The sequence below is a fragment of the Symphalangus syndactylus genome, chromosome 1 (assembly GCF_028878055.3).
Source record: "Symphalangus syndactylus isolate Jambi chromosome 1, NHGRI_mSymSyn1-v2.1_pri, whole genome shotgun sequence".
NCBI classification, from domain to species: Eukaryota; Metazoa; Chordata; class Mammalia; order Primates; family Hylobatidae; genus Symphalangus; species Symphalangus syndactylus.
Genome location: NC_072423.2, coordinates 16,795,111 through 16,810,040, shown reverse-complemented (window position 1 = coordinate 16,810,040; position 14,930 = coordinate 16,795,111). Strand labels below are relative to the sequence as shown.

The 14,930-nt window shown below is 40.9% G+C and overlaps 1 protein-coding gene across 5 annotated transcripts in view; it reads right to left on the bottom strand.

The window, feature by feature from the left end:
• The window catches only part of CD226 (CD226 molecule), a 126,872-nt gene extending 113,082 nt beyond the window's left edge, over positions 1–13,790 (bottom strand). For 2 of the 5 annotated variants that reach the window (XM_055296766.2, XM_055296759.2), the window contains exon 1: positions 9,811–10,693. The gene's annotated coding sequence lies outside the window, so the exon portion shown is untranslated. Of the gene's footprint in view, positions 1–9,810; positions 10,694–13,202 lie in introns of those variants that run through there. The other 3 variants (XM_063637118.1, XM_055296813.2, XM_055296788.2) reach the window with 2 other exon arrangements.
• Positions 13,791–14,930: the final 1,140 nt, after the last annotated feature.

Below are 14,930 nucleotides of genomic sequence, written 5' to 3'. Positions count from 1 at the left end.
CCTCTCTCGTCCACTTTAAAGACTCTGGGATTACACTAGGCAAACTTGAATAATCCAGGCTAATCTCTCCACCTCAAGGTCCTTAACCTTAGTCACATGTGCAAAGTCCTTTTTGTCATGAAAAGTCATATATTTACAGGTTCCAGGGATTAGGATATGGATATCCTTGGGAGGGTCATTATTCTGCCTACCACACCAGCCAGATACAAATTAATTTCCTTTCTTCTTCCCAAAAGCATTGACTCAGGCTTATTCCAAGCCCTAGTGGTTGGCACAGAAACAAGCAGAATTATCTGGGAAAATCTACTCATTCAAGGTGTTCGCTGCTCTGGTTTGAGGACTGCTGGGAAGACACTTTGAAGGAAAAGATTATGAAAAATAAAGATAGAAGAAAAAATATTCAACTGAAGTTAAACAATACACACACATTTAATATGTTATCAACTAAAGATACCAATTCATTAAAACATTTTTTGTTCAAATGCTTTTACTTTTTCCTTTCTAATAATGGTATTCTGGGCTTCCATGGGTTTCCAAATGTTAGGATCCACAAGCACTATCCAAAAAAACGAGAAATAAGATGAAAACAAAGTTGGGTTAAAGTCCATGATTATATATGCAGAGTGAGTTATATTTTATACCTTTGGCTTATTTTAAGCCATTTTACCAAGATCCTATTTACTTAAATTTTCTCTGCTATTGCAATCACATTTCCTCTTCTCCCATTCTTTGATTTATGCATATTGATTTCTCTAGGGACCTTTTCAATTCTTCCTTCTTGTACTGTTTCTCTTCTTCATTCTGAGCATCAGCATGCCTTTCTCTTGCTTAATTTCCTCTCAGAGGAGCCATTCCTCCACTTCAGTGCCTTCAATAAAAAGCTGCGATGTCCTCAAAGTTCAAAGTTGCATCATGGGCATAATTTTCCTTGTAGTACAACTGTGTAATCAGATTGTTCCTTCACCAACATTGATCAGGTTTCAGGTGTGTGCATAAATGGGCTGAAATTCTTAATTTTCCTGCATCTATTAAAACCAGAAACTGAAATATCTATCATTTTTAACTAGAACACTAAAATCGTGTCTTACACATTGATATCCAGGACACACATCACTCATGGAAGCCACTCCCTCAGCACAGAGGCTCCATCTTGATGCCATCTTTGGCTTGTCCTTTTTACGTTTCATATTCAACCACCAACTCCTGAAGAGTCTCCATGAAAATATTTGTAAGAGCGACTTCTGCCTCTCCACCTCCATTCTCACTATTCCTAGCTCTCAAAGAATCCATTATGGAGTCAGAGATTCACCTTCTCCTAACTCATCCTACAACAGCCTTCCCTCAGGTCTACATTCCGAATGAATGCTTTCAGAGTAACAGTACTGACAGACAGATGCCTCACAAACCATCTTACTTAATGCTCTGATGATTCACACGCCAGATTGTGACCGTTGGATGGTAGCTATGTGTCTGACACCCTCTAATGCTTTATCTGTTTCATTCATTTAACTGTTTAAAATATTAAAGAGCAGGAATTGCTACTATTTTCATGCTACATTTGAGGAAACTGAGGTACCGAGTGGTTAAGTAATTTTCCTAATGTCCTCCCTCACTCTCCAGGTAGCAAAGCGAGGATTTCAACGCAGATATCTGACTGTAGACCCACACTTTTAACCTCAACACCCCACAGCCCACCCATGGGAGTTATTTTTCCCCCACTCAACACATAATAAAATGAGCATCACAGCAGTTAGGAAGCCAGCTACAGTTTTGTGGGTCAGTGATTCCTTTTATGATACCCCTTGAGTCCGAGATGTAAATGAACAAACTGACTCCCTAACGCAATGATTCCCAAAGTGCATCCTCCAATTGCCACTGACATCTTGGAAAATGTTCATTATGTGGATAAACAGGATTAGGAAATTCTACATACTTTATTCCCATTTTGTAGACACAGAAATCACTCAACACAGCACATTAAAAGCTCTGGTAAGTTCAGCAGCAAAGAAGTTTCTCAAGCTTAGTTTAACCCACTGTTTCTCAAATTACACTGGTCCACAAATAATGTCATTTTATTCAATGACATTTCATTGTAATATTGACGAGAAAAAAAATTGATGCCTGGCTGGGGCCACTGTCCTTGTGGAGTTTGCATGCTCTCTCCATGTCTGCATGGGTTTTCACATATTCCAGTTTCCTCCCACATCCCAAAGCTGGGCATGTCTAAATGGTCCCAGTCTGGGTGAGTGTCGGTGTGTGTGAGTGCAGCCTGTGATGGAACAGCATCCTGTCCAGGGCTGGTTCCTGCCTTACACCCTGAGCTGCTGGGATGGAATCTGGCTTCCCAAAACCCTGAACTTAAATAATTGGGTAAATAATTATCTTGCTTGTCTTTATTCATCTTTCTTCAAAGTATGTATAGCTCACATTTATTTCAATGTTTAATACTGTAAGTGTTCGGGTCTTTATTTAGAAGTTTGGTGATGTTTTTGTGACTAGAAATATGCCATCAAAACTGAACTTTTATTTATATCAATTAGCCTATGGTAAAATTAGTTTTGTTACATGTTGTTCTACTTAAAGCCACAGTTTCCAAGAACCTATCAATGATGCTAAGTGAGAACTTACTGAACAATTGCACATCGCTGAACAATAGCAATCCATTCTGAGAAATCTGTCATTAGGCAACCTCCTATTGTGTGAAGATCCTAGAGTGCACTTACACAAAACTACAAGGTGGAGCCTACCACACACCTAGGCTATATGTTACAGCCTGTTGCTCCTAGGCTATAAACATGTACAGCTTGTTACTGTATGGAATACTGTAGGTAATTGTAACACAGTGTAAGTATTTGTGTTTCTAAACATATCTGAACATAGAAAAGGTAGAGTTTAAATATGATATTATCACCTTATGGAACTTACATCAGTATAGTGTTGTTCCATATAATATTATGGAACCACTGTCATATATGTAGTCTCCTGTTTTAGTCTGTCCTTATGCAGCACATGACTATAATTTTAACATGAAATTATATTTTTATATATCATTTATTAGCATACACCACAGGACAGATTTTGGAACATGCTAGGTGATAGATTGAATCTGAACATCTCCATTTCCTTGTCAAAGTTCTATAAAGTCTACTTCCTTTTTTCCCTCTTCAATGTCACTTCTCATTTGAAAATCAATCAATGTAATTCAACTATTCACAAGTTAAAGAAGAAAAATCATGTGATTATATCAACTGACAAAGAAAAAGCATTTGACAAAATCCAGCATACACTCCCAATGAAAACTCTTAGTAAGTTAGTAATAAAAGAGAATTACCCCAACTTGGTAAAGACAACCTATAATCACCCTACAGCTAGAAAGACTAAATAGTTTCCCCCTGAAACTGGAAGCAAGGTTAAAAGGTCCTTTCTTACCACTGCTATACAACATAGTATTGGATGTTCTGGCCACTGCAATAAGGCAAGAAAAAGAGATAAAAGCCATACAGATTGGAAAAAAAGAAATAAAATTGTTGCTATTTGCAGGTGACATGATTGTCTATGTAGAACCCCCAAGAAATCTACAAAAACTTCTAAAACTAATAAGTGTGTTCATCAACTTTGCAGTATACAAGATCAACACCCAAAATCAATTGCATTTCTATATATAAACATGAACATAGAGAAGCCAAAAATAACACAATATCATTTATAACCATAAGAAATTATGTACATTTAACAAAATGTGTGTAGTATCTTTATGCTGAAAATTAGAACAATTTGATGAAAAAAATTAAAGACCTGAATAAATGGAGACATGTCATGTTCATAGATAGAAAGATTCAAATGGTAAAGATAGCAGCTCTTCCCAAATTTATTTATAATTGTGGTATTATTTATAATATCAAAATATTATGAATGACTTAATACCCATCCCTGGAAAACTGGTTGAATAAACTATGGTACATCCACATAATACAGCAAGGGAGAAAGATGTAGGATGGGAGGCTAGGCCTGTCTCTCCTTTTCACATTTTTCTACCTGCTTTATATTCACTGGAAGCTGATCAGATTGTGCCCACCAGATTAAGGGTAGGTCTGCCTTCCCCAGCTCACTGACTCAAATGTTAATCTCCTTTGGAAACACCCTCACAGACATACCCAGGATCAATACTTTGCATCCTTCAATCCAATTAAGTTGACACTCAGTATTGACCATCACAAGTCCACCCCTTGTCAACTTGAACCCATACATGTCTCCTGAGATCACACATAATCTTCAAATAAAGACAATAATAAGGTCATAATTATGCCCAACGTAATACAACTATCCTTCGTACAACCAGAAACGCACCAATCCCCAACCTAAATACTATTACATAAAGTTAATAATATTTAAATTCTGATATGAGGTAAATAAATCTTATGTCACATGATAAAGGAAAAGGAAATAAAATGAAGATATTTTCTTAGTACAAGTGTATACATGCACAAACATGTTTTTAACAAAAGAAGGAGGAAATATGACAGTTACAGTCCTTGTTTCTGCAGCTGGTCACATGGTTGTAGCTGGTGTTGATTACTACCTTCTTCTACTACCCATTCCATATTCCCTCTGCCTTCAGCAAGGACCTCAGCAGGTCATGGCTTTTTTCCTGGTGAAGTGACCCAAACCTTCATTCCTGAGGAGTCTGGACCATTTGTATCTCTGCCTGGATTGGGCTGTTATAGTTTCCCATTGATCTTAATCACAGGGCATGGTAATAATAAGGGATGCCCTAATGGATCTGCTGTATTCCATGCATACTCTTCCTCACTTCCATTGACGAAAAGTAGACTGATTTCACCTTGATAGTCCGGGTCAGCCACCCCGGCCAACACTGTAACTCCCTTCTTAGCCTGTTGACTTAAAGATAGGAGGAGCCCAAAGTGTTCAGGTGGCAATCTTAACTTCCAGTTTAATGGAATTGTTGTTGTGTCTCCCTCTGGAACTAAGACTTCTAGGCCAACAGAATGTAATGTTGTGGGAACAGGAAGCAAAAAGTTTGCTAGTGGATCACTAGGGGTGATGGTGAGTGGTGCCACTTCCACTTCCATCCCTTGATTCCTGGACCCACGAATCCTGGCTATAGGAGACACAGTACCATATATTGGATGCTGATTCAGAGCATACATGGCCTTCTGGAGAATTTTGCCCCAGCCCTGCAAAGTATTGTCACCTAGTTGGTATTGTAATTGTGACTTCAAAAGGCCATTCCACCATTCTATCAATCCAGCTGATTCAGGACTATGAAGAACATGGTAAGACCAGTGAATTCCATGAGCATGAGCCCATGCTGCACTTCTTTAGCCGTAAAGTGAGTGCCTTGGTCAAGAGACAATGCTGTGTGGAATACCATGACAGTGAATAAGGCATTCTGTGAGTACATGGATGGTAGTCTTGACAGAAGCATTGTGTGCAGGATAGACAAACCCATATGTGGAGTAAGTGTCTATTCCAGTGAGGACCAACCTCTGGCCTTTCCTTGATGGAAGAGGTCCAATATAATCAATCTGCCACCAGGTAGCTGGCTGATCATCCTAAGGAATGGTGCCATACCAAGGGCTCGGTGTTGGTCTCTGCTGCTGGCAAATTGGGCACTCAGCAGTGGCCATAGCCAGGTCAACCTTGGTGAGTGGAAGTCCATGTTGCTGATCCCATGTGTAATCTCCATCCCTGCCACCATGGCCACTTTGTTCATGGGCCTATTGGGCGATGACAGGGGTGGCTGGAGAAAGAGGCTGACTGGTGTTCACAGAATGAGTCATCCTATCCACTTGATTATTAAAATCCTCCTCTGATGAGGTCACCTATTGGTGAGCACTCACATGGGATACAAATATCTTCACAGTTTTTGACCACTAAGAGAGGTCCATCCACATACCTCTTCCCCAAATTTCTTTGTTACCAATTTTCCAATCATGCTTCTTCCAAGTCCCTGACCATCCAGCCAAACCACTGGCTACAGCCCATGAATCAGTATATAATTACACATCTGGCCATTTCTCCCTCCATGCAAAGTGCCCAACCAGGTGCACTGCTCAAAGTTCTGCCCACTGCGGAGATATTCCTTCACCGCTGTCCTTCAGGGATGTCCTGGAAAGGGGCTGTAGTGCTGCAGCTGTGCACTTTTGGGTGGTGCCTGCATATCGTGCAGAACCGTCTATGATCCAGGCCCTAGTATTCTCTTCATCTGTCAATTGATCATATGGAACTCCCCATGAGGCCACCGGTGCAGGATGGGGAAGAGAAGGCAGGTTGGCAGATGTGGAGGCCATGGGCATTTGAGCCACTTCCTCATGTAACTTACTTGTGCCTTCAAGACCTGCTCGAGTCTGATCACATATACACTGCTTCCATTTGTTGATGGAATGCTGCTGTGCCAAACCTACTTTATGGCTAGGCACCCAGTTCATGATAGGGGTCCAGGTCACATGGTGACCTGATGACTCATAGTCAAATGTTGAGTTTCCACCAAAGCCCAGTAACAAGCCAAGAGCTGTCTTTCAGAAGGAGTAGTTATCTGCAGAAGATGGCAGGGCCTTGCTCCAAAATCCTAGAGGCCTCCACTGTGATTCACCTATGGTGGCCTGCCAAAGGCTCCAAACAGTATCCTTATCTGCCACTGCCACTTCAAGCACCATTGGATCTGCTGAGTCATACGGCCCACGTGGAACAGCAGCTTGCACAGCAACCTGGACTTGTTGAGGAGCCTTCTCCTGTTCTGGACCCTACTTAAAACTGGCAGCCTTTCGGGTCACTTGATAAATGGGCCTGAGTAACACACCCAAATGAGGAATGTGTTGCCTCCAAAATCCACACAGGCTCACTAGTCATTGTGGCTTCTTCTTGGTTGTAGGAGGGGCCAAAGGCAGCAACTTACCCTTCACCTTAGAAGGAATATATCGACAGGCCCCACACCACTGAACCCCTAGAAATTTTACTGAGGTAGAAGATCCCTGAATTTTAGTCGGATTTATTTCCCATCCTGTGGCACGCAAATGTCTCACCAATAAGTCTAGTGTGTTTGCTACTTCTTGCTCACTGGATCCAGTCAGCTTAATGTCACCAATGTAATGGACCAATGTGATATCTTGTGGAAGCAAAAAGTGATCAACCTCCCTCCCAATGAGATTATGACACAAAGCCAGAGAGTTGGCATACCCCTGAGGTAGGACAGTAAAGGTATATTGCTGGCCTTGCCAGCTGAGGGCAAATTGCTTCTGGTGGCCAGGAATGGAGAAAAAGTCATTTGTCAAGTCAATGGCTGCATACCAGGTACCACGAGATGTGTTAATTTGCTCAAGCAATGAAACCACATCTGGCACAGCAGCTGCAATTGGAGTCATCCCTTGGTTAAGCTTACAATAATTCACTGTCATTCTCCAAGATGCATCTTTCTTCTGCACAAGCCAAATGGAAGAGTTGAACGGGCATGTGGTGGGAATCACCACCCCTGCATGTTTCAAGTCCTTGATGGTGGCACTAATCTCCACAATCCCTCCAGGGATGCGGTATTGTTTTTTGTTTACTGTTTTATGCGATATTGTTTTTTGTTTACTGTTTTTCTAGGTAGGAAGCCAAATGGCTTCCATTGGGCCTTTCCCACCATAGTGGCCCTCCCACTACCAGTCAGGGAGCCAATGCGGGGATTCTGCCAGCTGCTAAGTATGTCTATGCCAATTATGCAAATGACCACAGGATGAGTCTGGACGCCCACTGGACCCACTGTAAGTCAGACCTGAGCTAAAACTCCATTAATTACCTGACCTCCATAAGCCCCTATTTTAACTAGAGGACCACAATGACATTTTCGGTCTGCTGGAATCAACATCAGCTCAGAGCCAGCGTCCAGTAGTCCCCAAAATGTCTGATCATTTCCCTTTTCCCAGTGCACAGTTACCCTGGTAAAAGGCTGGAAGTATCCTTGGAGAATGATGGAAGAGTCACTGCATAAATTGCTGGTAATATAGTGGGGTCCTTCCTCAAGAGCACCCAGCCTTCCCTTCATTCAAGGGGTTCTGGGTGTGTAAACTGGCTCAAGTCTGGAAATTGATTGAGGGGCCATGATTTTCTGATTTTACAATTCAAATTAGTCTTTTGCCCACTCAACCTAGAAGTTTTCTTCCTATATAAATTAAGTAGAAATGCAGTAGGCTTCCTACCCATTTTACTTCTAGGAACATTGTGATTAATTAGCCAATGCCAGAGCTCTATACAAGTCAGACTATTCTGATTGCTGCCTTGTCTCTGCTGTCCATTATGGTATCAACGCCTGCCTTGCCCTTGATGGTTGAGTGCTGCCACTTGGCCCCTGCCACCTCAGGATCCAATTATTCCCATTGTATTTAAATTTTGTAGTTGAGTGACTGTGGTTTCCACTGTTAGATCTGGCATACAGAGAACAGCAATTTCAGGGCTCTTCAAAGATGAAGGTGCTGCACTCACAAATCTATTTTGGAAGGCATTAGTCAAGGGTATATCTTCTGGACCCTCCTAGCTGTGATGAGAAAAACTAAAGTGACTAATCCACTCCACCATCCCAATCTCCCTAAGCCTTTGGATCCCTTCCTCTACATTAAGGGAGATCAGACATTTCCAGCTTACACACAGTGGGCCATCTTTTAATCCACATTTCAGCTAACCAAGCAAACAAACTATTAGAACCTTTTTAAACTCCCTGAGCTGCAACATTAAATGCAGAGTCCCTACTTAGGGGGCCCAAATCAATAAATTCAGCCTGATCCAACTCCATGTTCCTCCCACCATTATCCCATACCCTTAATATCCATTCCCATGCCTGTTCTCCAGATTTCTGTTTATGTAGATTAGAAATCTCAAGGAGTTCTTATCGAGTGTAGCACACTTCCTTATGGGTTACACTCTCAACCTCACCTCTAGGGGCCTGTGAGGACTTTAGTTTAGTTATAGGTCTAGAAGCAAACAGGGGGGTTGGGGGTGGCTCCTGAGGAGAATCAACATTATTTTGCCTGGCAACTGCCTCAGGGGAGGCCATCACTGTTGCCTCAGGCAATGAAGGGTTTATCTCCTCAGACAAAGGTGGAAAGGCTGATGGCAGCATGGTAGGGGAGGAGGTGTTGGGGAAGCTGTTCCTTCTGGCAAAAATGGTTCATCAGAGTTTACAAACTCAGGGTTCTCCCACACGTCCCCATTCCAAATCGCAGGGTCCCATTCTTCTCCAATCAAGGCCTTCACTTTAACAGTAGACACCTGGGGAGGCTGTGCATGCACCTTTCGTTGCAGGTCAGCCACTCGCATGATAAAAGTTTGTGTCTGTTTTACCATAATTTCAGCTCAGGACAATCTTAGCAGATTTGTGGCTCAGTATCTGCTTCTGAAGCCAGGAGACAGAATCCCTGAGTTCATCATTTTCTTTCATCACTTTGTCCACTGAACTGAGGAGCAACCAACCAGCTTCATTATGTTCCTTGGTTCCCCACATATGGTCAAAGGTATTACGTATAGAGTCACTGAACTCCTTGCCTCTCACAAGAAGTGAAGCAGGAGTGTCATGACAAATGCATTTATTTTGCATAACTCTCTAAACAGTTCACACCAAGGACTATCAGTGTTTTCCACACTATTAGAAGTACTTAGCATTATATATATATATTATATATATATAATATATATTCCTATATAGTATATATCCTATTATATATAATGTATATAGGTGTATATATAATGCCTATGTGTGTATATATATAATGTATGTGTGTGTGTGTGTGTGTGGAAGTTTAGTAAGTATTTACTCACATGATCACAAGGTCCCACAATAGGCCATCTGCAAGCTTGAGGAGCAAGGAGAGCCAGCCTGAGTCTCAAGACTGAAGAACTTGGAGTCCGATGTTCAAGGGCAGGAAGCATCCAACACGGGAGAAAGATGTAGGCCAGGATGCTAGACCTGTCTCTCCTTTTCACGTTTTTCTACTTGCTTTGTTTTCGCTGGCAGCTGGTTAGATTGTGCCCACCAGATTAAGGGTGGGTCTGCCTTTCCCAGCCACTGACTCAAATGTTGACCTCCTTTGGCAACACCCTCACAGACACACCCAGGATGGCTACTTTGCATCCTTCAATCCAATCAAGTTGACACTCAGTATTAACCATCACAGAACTAAAGTTGTATCTGCTTGTCCTTGGTAGTAGCACTCATGTAGTAATTCTGAAAGCACTTTGTTCAAATTGCATATGACAGAGGAAATGAGTAGATACATTTGACTCTGGTATTACAGGGAACCAGGGTTCTCACTATGGGTAAGAGACATACAAATATGGAATGGGGAAGGGAGAAGAACTCTGAGTTACTGGACTGAAACTGAAGTTATCAGTGGAAACATATGAATTTTAAAAACGTATTTCTAGTTCTGGCTCTAGTTCCACTAAAAGGGTCTAGAAGTAGCATAGTCCAGTAGCAACACCCACACCTACCTACTTGCCGTAACTTAGTTGGTAGATGCCATCTCCTACTAAACAAGCCAGGGCTCCTTGGGGAAATTGCTGATTGCAATCTGGCATGGGGAAATACAAGACCAGTGATCCTTTGTGGGCATAGACAAAAACAAAGTCCTTGTGCTACAGCCGTCACCAAACACCGCCCTCTCCCAGATAACCTGAGTGACAGCTGCTTCTGTTCAAGCTGCGGCTTTAGCATCACTCTATTTCCCTACCTCCTCTCACACAGCACCTGATCCAGAACAAACTCCTCACCTCCTCAGCACCCCACTATCTCCTAACACAAGTTAAATCCTCACAACCAGACCAGGTGCTGCCCCACCCTTTGCCATCGAGTGTGTGTGTGTGTGTGTGTGTGTGCACCCACGCTCCATTGCTGTTGCAAGCATCAAAAAGCCTAACTTTGTTGTGCCTGTGATATTGACCGAAGGGTGTAAGGCCTTCTGTATGTATATGAGCTGACAGGCTTTTTGTCCACAATTGTGCTGAAACTCATTCCTAGAACCTCTTAGAATAATGCAGCCAGAATGGCATTTCAGAACCTCACTCCACTCTGCACCTCTCTGCCTTGCATTTCTGCTCCTTAGAAACAACAACTATCAAATCTTTTGGCTGTTTTTCTTATGTCATGTTTCTAAATAATATGCTCATTCTGTTACTTCTGGATTTATCTGTTTTACACATTATTGCTTGCCTTCTTTCAGTATTTCTCTTTCACAGACCAAATAAAAATTAATGCAAACTGAGAGTGAGACAAAATGCTGATTTCCTGATTGTTTTGAAATAAAAAAAAAGGCATTTTCTCCTAAACCTGTTTGACCCTCATCTTATACTCTTGGGGAAGGTTTTACTTTGTTCACAAAATATTTGATTAATAATTCACAATAGATGAGGTGTTTCCTTTTACACACATCTATATTCACTTCCTCCTCCCTCCATCTTCCCAATCAATACATGTTGTGATTTTTAAAATACTGATCATCAGTGTTGACATCATTATGGCTATATAAATGCTGATCATTTCTTTCCTGAACAATTTCTTTACCCAAACACCACCTCTTCTCTTCTCTAACATCAAAAATCCTCGTTTGGGCCATGGCGTCCTCACACAACGCACCACGCTCTTGATCCCTCCTGAAAATATCTCAACTTGGATTTGTAGTAATGTAACATAGCTGGAAGGGTGTGATTCCCTGCAGACGACAAAGGCTCATGGGCTCCCCTATGATGCACATGGCAAGTGGTCTCAGGCACCCCGGACTGGAGTCTGGTAAAAATCTCTCTCTTATCCATCCATCTTTGTTTGGTGGATTGATTGAGGAGAAGCTGGATTTAGATGATCTGGCCTCATTATTTAAGTACATTTGGTATTAGATATAATGTCACTCTTCTCTCTTGTATTATCAATAGGTGAAAGATAAGAGCCGACACCACTTCCATGTGGGTTATGTAGATAAGATTTTATCTTTATTTTGGAGAGCTCCAAGTGTATTAATAGCATCCTATATTTGATTACGTAATTGGGCACTGAGGCTCCTTTTACTTCCACAGGATAAGGTTGAATCAATTTTCTGAGTCTAATTAATCTGAGACCTTTGAAGAGGAAGTGGGGTTGAAAGTGAAGAAGGAACCATTATTGACAGTATCCTAGGAGCTACGCATTGCCAGGCATATTCAATTATGCTATAATTTTCATAAGGTCAGCATATCTGAGAGCAAAACTGTTGCCCATTTAAGATTTGGAAACATTTCAGAAGACGAGAAAAACATGAACTTCTAGTGGTATATTTTATTCCTTTTTCCAGCTCAATCATTTATCTCTTCATTGTTCCTTAATTCCCATAACTTCTTTTAAAGTATCTGTGGACAAGAAGATCCAAAAATTCCTTCAAATTTCATTGAGTGATCTGTTGCAGTCCCTATACCTCCTGCTGTGGCTCTTTGTCAGGAACTGTGGTTGTGTGGTTGCTGCTGTGTCAATTTGAGCAAACTGTACTTTCAGGGATAAAAGAAAATGCTAACACCTGGATAATTCTGAAAGTTGTTGCATGGCATGTGAAGGAAACTGAAATCCTTCGGGGGGAGGGGACTATTGAGATCTGAAAGGGCTTGAGAAGTCAGTCACAGAGGAGGCCGATGGATAGTGGGAAAAAGCAGTGAGGAATTAGACAAACTGTTTCCAAGTAAATCTGGAATCTTCCCAATAGAAGTAATAACTAAAGTCAAAAGAGGTAATGCGACTTCCTGGGGAAAGCACATAGAGGAAAAAGAATTGAAGAAATTTACAGTAAAACTAAACCAAATATAACACAAACCAGATCGTAAACCTCAAATTTCTAAGGGGTCCTTGAAAGTTCAGAAGACAGACTTTACAGTGGGTTCAGGTTCTCAGAAATGAGAACTAGTTCATAGCTGAATAGAAGTAAAAGTGAAACATCACCCCTTGTCAGAAATGTTTCAATTTAGCTATCATTCTACAATGAACAAGACATAATAATATTGTTCTTCTATAAGACAGAGTATCAACCAGGCGTGCTAAATAAGATCTGGAGAGTAAATTATAGAAATGTATCCATTCTAAAATGCCAGAATAATATTAAAGCTCCACAAGACAGACAGACAGACAGACACAAACACACACACACACACACACACACACACACACACACACAATTCAAATATATGAAATGTCTTACCTATATCCAAGGGAATAGGTAAGCCAAGAGAATGAAATTAGTGGCTGTTTCAGAGTACTTAGAACCTACAATTCTCTAAGTATTAAATAGAAACAGATCTGCAGTCATTTTCTTTTTAATTGAACACTTGCATTGACTTATCTATGCCCTTAGCTCTAAGTAGGTAGGAGACAGACCTTTAACTTTGATCCAGCTGTAGAATAATGATCCATAATTCAATTGTTTCAGGAAGTGAGATTGATGTACGTGTGCAGGTTGTTCTATAGATAGATTGCGTGTCATGGTGGTTTGGTGTACATATTCAACCAAATTATTTCTCAGTTTCTTTCTGTGTTCTGCATTAAACAGTACTTTATTCCTGTGCTATTCATTTGTAACTGGAATAACGAACTGGGCAGGTTTCAATCAAGCAGTATACTGAATGGACTTGCAGGCCCTATCAGTATATATTATCAAGGTTTGTCCTGTGAATTTGTGACGTGAACTTTTTCAAACCCATTACTTACTACACCATTATATAGCTTGAAAAGGTAAACTGAAGGGATTCTACAAAATCAATGAAATAAAAAAACTACAAAATCAATGAAATAAAAAGTACGAGTGACTACTTTTATAGTTCACATTGCAAAAGGAAAAGAGAAACTTCCACTGTTAGTACACACTATCAACTCTCAACCTAGAGACTGAGCAGCTCCTGCAGACAAGGGGATGGGGCACATAATCAGCACATTTGGGTCACAGGCCCACCCCTGTAGCCACCGGAATTACTATGGGAGGAGAGAGAAGGAATTGTTTATACAAAAGGGTGCTGAGACAATCAAAACAAAAGGCATTCTGCAAACACCCTGTTGTTGGAGGTTAGAGTGCTATTCAGTCTTACTGGCCTGGAATTTTCCAAAGGCTAATATTGGAAGTTCTTCCTACAAACCTGTATGCCCCCTGGTTTCCTATTCACCCTACCTACATAGCAGTTCTATTGTCCATCGTGACAATGACTCACCAAAATTTACCTCTAATTCTCATATGCATATTTCAATACCTCCCTGCATGGCATAATTAGGCAGCAATTAGAAGAAACTTTGGAATATAAACTGGTATTATTTTCTAACAGCAATTTTACTGAGTTGTATTTTTTTTCTCTGTTCCTCAGGTGTACAGATATGGTTTACTCACAAGTCTTAAGTGAGGACATATTTCCATCCCTGATTCATACAGGGTCTGTTTTATTTAATTAATTACTTGATTATTGAAAGTAGTATAATAAGTACCATGAACCTGTCACCCTAAACAAAAACCAGGATCTTGGTGCAACCTACATTCACTTGCGTTCTCCCCACGTCAAAACATCCCACTGCTCTTCCCCTGCTAAAGTCACCATCACCCTCTTGATTTGCCTTTTTATGTAGTTTCTGTGCGCGTATGTGAGGTGAAATTGTTTGTTGTTGTTGTTGTTATTGTTTTCACCTCTATGAAGAGTATATAAATATTTAAGACACATTTTTCTTCATTGAATATTCTACTACTAACAGTGATGGGAGTGAGATGGCAGAATAGGAAGCCCCAGACCTCTTTTCCTCCCCACTCCCCCACAAGATTCAACAACTATGCATGGATGAATTTCTTTTGAGAATTCCAGAAATGCAAGAAATAAATTTCTGGGTTTGAATAAATTCCGCAGTCTAAGGTATTTTGTTGGAACAATACAGATGAACAGAAACACTTAGCACA